At 50.6% G+C, this 5,897-nt stretch overlaps 1 non-coding gene and 1 pseudogene across 1 annotated transcript; both read right to left on the bottom strand.

The window, feature by feature from the left end:
- Window positions 1-616: 616 nt before the first annotated feature.
- LOC149265675 (25S ribosomal RNA) lies at window positions 617-3,821 on the bottom strand (annotated as a pseudogene).
- Window positions 3,822-4,068: 247 nt separating this feature from the next.
- LOC149265674 (5.8S ribosomal RNA) lies at window positions 4,069-4,223 on the bottom strand. Its single transcript, XR_016261438.1, has one exon. It is a non-coding gene; the product is annotated as a 5.8S ribosomal RNA (ribosomal RNA).
- Window positions 4,224-5,897: the final 1,674 nt, after the last annotated feature.

The following is a 5,897-nucleotide window of genomic DNA, read 5'->3' as shown; positions in this document are numbered from 1 at the left end:
GCGACTCGGAAACTCCAAGTTTCCCAAAGCTTGGGCGACGCCTGTTTCGGTCAGGGTGTGACGTGGAAACCCCAAGCTTCCCCCGGCTTGGGCACCGAGGCGCGACATGGAAACCCCAAGTTTCCCCAGGCTTGGGCGCGACTTGTAAACCCCAAAAACTTTTGCGCCAGGCGGAAACCCCAAATTTTAGCTGCGACATGGAAACCCCAATTTTTTTTTCTACGGCGGGCGGAACCCCCAAATTTTAGGCGCCAGGTGGAAACCCCAAATTTTTGGTGCGACATGTAAGCCCTGAATTTTAGGCGCCCGGTGGAAACCCCAAATTTTAGGCGCTAGGTGGAAACCCCAAATTTTTGGCGAGACATGGAAGCCCCAAATTTTGGGCGCCGGGTGGAAACCCCAAATTTTGGGCACTACGGCGTGGCATGGAAACCCCAAATTTTATGCGCCGGGGTGCGACATGGAAACCCCAGTTTTCCTGGGCTTTGGCGCCTTTTATGTCGCGGCGTGGAAGCCCCAAATTTCCTGCCCCCAAGCAATGAAAAATTGTCATCTGGAGGAAGAGGCAATGGCGCAAGAGGGTTGCCCGGATTTTGTTTGTGACAAGAGCGAAGCTCTGAATCGAGGCGACCAAGGGTGTCATCTTAGTGGATTGTGGCAGCAAGGCCACTCTGCCACTTATAATACCCAGTCGCATATTTAAGTTGTCTGCAAAGGATTCTTCTCAACGACCGTTTGAAATTGAACTTCAAAGCTGCCCTGACCGAGATGCTTCACGGTCACGATTTGCAAATGACACGAGCCCCTGGGGGCGACAAAGCAATGCCCATAGTGTGGGTCGAGATACAGTCGAAGAGTGACATGCACCACTTCTAGTGTGGATTCTGCCTTAGAGGCATTCAGTCTAAACCCAGCTCACGTTCCCTATTGGTGGGTGAACAATCCAACAATTGGTGAATTCTACTTCACAATGATAGGAAGAGCTGACATCGAAGGATCAAAAAGCAACGTCGCTATGAACGCTTGGCTGCCACAAGCCAGTTATCCCTGTGGTAACTTTTCTGACACCTCTAGCTTCAAATTTCGAAAATCTAAAGGATCGATAGGCCACGCTTCCACACGAGATTTTTGTTCTCGTTGAGCTCATCTTAGGACACCTGCGTTATCTTTTAACAGATCTGTCGCCCCAACCAAACTCCCCACCTGACAATGTATTCCGCCCGGATCGACCCACCAAAACATGCCTTAAGGCCAAAAACAGGGGCAGTGCCCCATCTCTGCCCCATGGAATAAGTAAAATAACGTTAAAAGTAGTGGTATTTCACTTGCGCCGAAAACGGCTCCCACTTATTCTACACCTCTCAAGTCATTTCACAAAGTCGGACTAGAGTCAAGCTCAATAGGGTCTTCTTTCCCCACTGATTCTGCCAAGCCCGTTCCCTTGGCTGTGGTTTCGCTAGATAGTAGATAGGGATAGTGGGAATCTCATTAATCCATTCATGCGTGTCACTAATTAGATGATGAGGCATTTGGATACCTTAAGAGAGTCATAGTTACTCCCACCGTTTACCCGCGCTTGGTTGAATTTCTTCACTTTGACATACAGAGCACTGGGTAGAAATCACATTGCCTCGGCATCTGCAGGGACCATCGCAATGCTTTGTTTTAATTAAACAGTCAGATTCCCCTTGTCCATACCAGTTCTAAGTCAATTGTTCGACGCCTAGGGAAAATCCCCCGACAGGGGGCATTCTATGCTCATAGCCCAATCGGCACACGACTGCCCGACCTCGCCGCGAGAGCAGCTCAGGTAGACTGCCAACAACCCACGAGTTGAGGACGCAGACCCCTAGGCCCAGCCCTCAGAGCCAATCCTTTTCCCGAAGTTACGGATCGGTTTTGTCGACTTCCCTTAGCTACATTGTTCTATTGACTAGAGGTTGTTCACCTTGGAGACCTGATGCGGTTATGAGTACGACCGGGCATGAACGGTACTCTGTCCTCCAGATTTTCAAGAGCCTCCGAAGGCGCACCGGACACTGCAAGACATGTGGTGCACTTCCAGCTGCTGGACCCTATCTCTAGGTGAACCGATTCCAGGGTGGGAAAGCTGTTAAAAAGAAAAGATAACTCTTCCTGGGGCCCCTGACGACGTCTCCGGATTTCCTAACGTTGCCGCCCGCCGCCATGTCCTAGTTCGGGAATATTAACCCAATTCCCTTTCGATGCTCGTGTAGAGTGCACCCTTGATACAAGGCTTCCCCATCTCTTAGGATCGACTAACCCATGTCCAGGTGCTGTTCACATGGAACCTTTCCCCACTTCAGTCTTCAAAGTTCTCATTTGAATATTTGCTACTAGCACCAAGATTTTGCACTAAGGGCCGATCCACCCAAGCTCATGCCCGAGGTTTCTCAACGACCCCTATGTCCTCCTACTCATCGAAGCCAGGAAATTGCTCTGACGGTCGAGTATAGGTTGGGTGCTTCAACGCCATCCATTTTCGGGGCTAGTTGATTCGGCAGGTGAGTTGTTACACACTCCTTAGCGGATTTCAACTTCCATGACCACTGTCCTGTTGTCTTAATCAACCAACACCCTTTGTGGGATCTAGGTTAGCACGCGATTTGGCACCGTAACTCGACTTTTGGTTCATCCCACATCGCTAGTTTTGCTTACCAAAAATGGCCCACTTGGAGCTCTCGATTCCACAGCGCGGCTCAATGGAGCAACCGCACCCTCTTACCTATTTAAAGTCTGAGAATAGGTCAAGGGCAATATGCCCCCGATGCCTCTAATCATTTGCTTTACCTGATAAAACTCGCGCGTGAGCTCCAGCTATACTGAGGGAAACTTTAGAGGAAATGAGCTACTAGATGGTTTGATTAGTCTTTCGCCCATATACCCAAGTCAGATGAACGATTTTCACGTCAGTATCGCTACGAGCCTCCACTGGAGTTTCCTCTGGCTTCGACCTGCTCAGGCATAGTTCACCATCTTTCCAGTCCCAACAGGTGTGCTCGCACTCGAACCCTTTGCATAAGCTCAAGGTCGGTCGACGATGCACACCCCCAGAGAGGGGATCTCCTCTGTCAGCTTCCTTGTGCCTCTCAGGTTTTCAAACCCGCCGACTCGCACACATGTTAGACTCCTTGGTCCGTGTTTCAAGACGTGTCGAATGGAATGCCCGCCAACCAACACCACGAGCACACAGGTGCACATGGCCCGCCACAAGGATGTACGCTTCGTTCCTCGACCACCACAGCGGCAAACTGACAGGCAGTAATCCACCCGCGCTTGTGATGATGCAGCAGCCCGTGTCGGTTTGCACCTCAAGTCGAGTGGCGGAACAGCCTGAGCCATTCCACATTCGACCAAGACACATCGACAACCTCCATCCGCTTCCCTCCTAGCAATTTCAAGCACTCTTTAACTCTCTTTTCAAAGTCCTTTTCATCTTTCCCTCGTGGTACTTGTTCGCTATCGGTCTCTCACCCGTATTTAGCCTTGGACGGAATTTACCACCCAATTAGGGCTACATTCCCAAACAACCTGACTCGCCGACAATGCCTCGTGATGCGGCAGGGTCTCGGCCCGACGGGGCTATCACCCTCTTAGGTGCCCCCTTCCAAGGGACTTGGCCCAGGTCCACCACTGAGGACGCTTCTACAGACTACAATTCAGGCGACGCTGCCGCTTGATTTTCATGCTGGGCTCTTCCCAGTTCGCTCGCTGCTACTAGGGGAATCCTTGTAAGTTTCTTTTCCTCCGCTTAATTATATGCTTAAACTCAATGGGTGTTCTCGCCTGAGCTGAGGTCACAAAGTTGGAGCTAAATCTGCCCTACCCCATGGGAGGACAAGAGAGAGCAAAGCAAGTTCGAGCGATGCCACACAAAGCCCGCATCAGCTAACGCCGACTACCCATCCAAGGGGACAAGATCACCGCTCGCCGACGCACGCCACGAAACATCGTTTGAGGTATTTCAGCCGATTGTACTGCATGGGGCACAGACTACCAGCTCCTCTGCTCCCTAGCATAATACAGGGAGCGCGTTTGAATGGGATTCAATGCCTAGAGAGACGTGCCCTCGATCGAGGCCTCGGGTGCAAAATTGCATTCAAAAACTTGATGATTCACGGGATTCTGCAATTCACACTAAGTATGGCATTTTGCTACGTTCTTCATCGTAACAAGAGTCGAGATATCCGTTTCCGATAGTCGTTTCCACGTATTACCGAAAAATCGGCCACAAAACTGAATAGGGGCACCCCCCACAACCAATGTAAGGCCAAGGGGAAAAAGGAGGAAAAACACATGAGAGAAAGAGAAACAAATGTGTCTAACCCCCTCACAAGGGGAGGCTCGAACAGAGGACAATCTCCCCCAGCCCCACGCCCTCGCAAAAAAGGGGGAAAAGCGTGGAACAACGATCGAAAAGGACTAGGGTGGCCACCCCGGAAGCTTGCACTGCTTTTAGCCCTTCTCGACACTAGCCCACAACAATTCCCCCTTTTCTCTGTAAAGCTAGGGACCGAAAGGAAGAAAAGGGTAGAAAAGAAAGCACAAACAAAGAACAAGCCTCCCAAGCCCTGTGCCTTCAGCAAAAGGGGGAATTGAAGGGGACGATGATTGAGAAGGACTAGGGTGGCCACCTTGGGAGCTCGCACTACGTTTCGTCCTTCCGGAACACCAATCCACAACAATCCCACCTTTTCTCCGTAACGTTAGGGGCCACGAGGAAGAAGGGAAGAATGCAACAAGAGAGAAAGGGATATATCAACCATGGCTACCGACTCACAAGGGGAGGCTTCAAACAGAGAACAAGCTTCCCCAACCTCGTGCCTTCATAAAAAGGGGGGAACTGTAGGGGACGACGATCGAGAAGGACTAGGGTGGCGACCTTGGGAACTCGCACTGCTTTTCGTCCTTCCCAAACACCAATCCACAACAATCCCACCTTTTCCTCGTAAAGCTAGGGGTTGAAAGGAAGAAGGGAAGAAAACAACATGAAAGAAAGAGAGATATCAAACGCGTCTACCAGCTCATAGGGGGAGGCTCAAATAGAGAACAAGCTTCCCCACCCCTGTGCCTTTGCAAAAAGGGGGAGAACCGCCGGGGAAGGCAATCGAGAAGGACTAGGGTGGCCACCCTCAGAACTCGCACTGCTTTTCATCCTTCCTGAACACCAATCCACAACAATCCCACCTTTTCTCCGTAAACCTAAGGGGCCAAAAGCAAGAAGGGAAGAAAACAACAGGAAAGAAAGAGATATCAAACGCGGCTACCGGCTCACAAGGGGAGGCTCAAACAGAGAAAAAGCTTCCCAAACCCCGCGCCTTTCCCAAAAAAGGGGGGAACTACAGGGGACGGTGATCGAGAAGGACTAGGGTGGCCACCCTGGGAACTTGCACTGCTTTTCGTCCTTCCCGAACACCAATCCACAACAATCCCACCTATCCTCCGTAAAGCTAGGGGAAAAAGGAAGAAGGGAAGAAAACAACACCAAAGAAACAAAGATCCCGAGAAAAGAGAGAAGCTCAACAGCACCCCGAGTAGATGTCCGCTAACCAAAAAGAAATCAAACAAGGCACCCAATCAAAAAAGTGTCCCACCTCTTCACACCCTCCCACATGCATTCAGCACAACACCCTTTCTAGCTTTACAACATAGCAAACAACCAAGAAAATAAATCACAACCTAAAATTGACCAATAGAAAAGACAAGGGCCACGATGAGACCAGTGTCTGGAGCACGTCACTGAGAGGAAAACAACCCCCCAACCCAGCGGCACAAGGCTTCAAACGAAAAATAGACTGCTGCCAATAACACAAACCCACCCCGCCATTGCACCCCTCCGTGTACAAAACACCCAACAACCTTTCTAGCGAGAGAGT

Source organism: Pinus tabuliformis, chromosome 6 (assembly GCF_031772625.1).
Source record: "Pinus tabuliformis cultivar Carrire ecotype Pingquan chromosome 6, CPIR1, whole genome shotgun sequence".
Taxonomy (NCBI): Eukaryota; Viridiplantae; Streptophyta; class Pinopsida; order Pinales; family Pinaceae; genus Pinus; species Pinus tabuliformis.
Note: the sequence above shows the minus strand (reverse complement) of the source record. Positions and strands in the feature narration are given on the sequence as shown.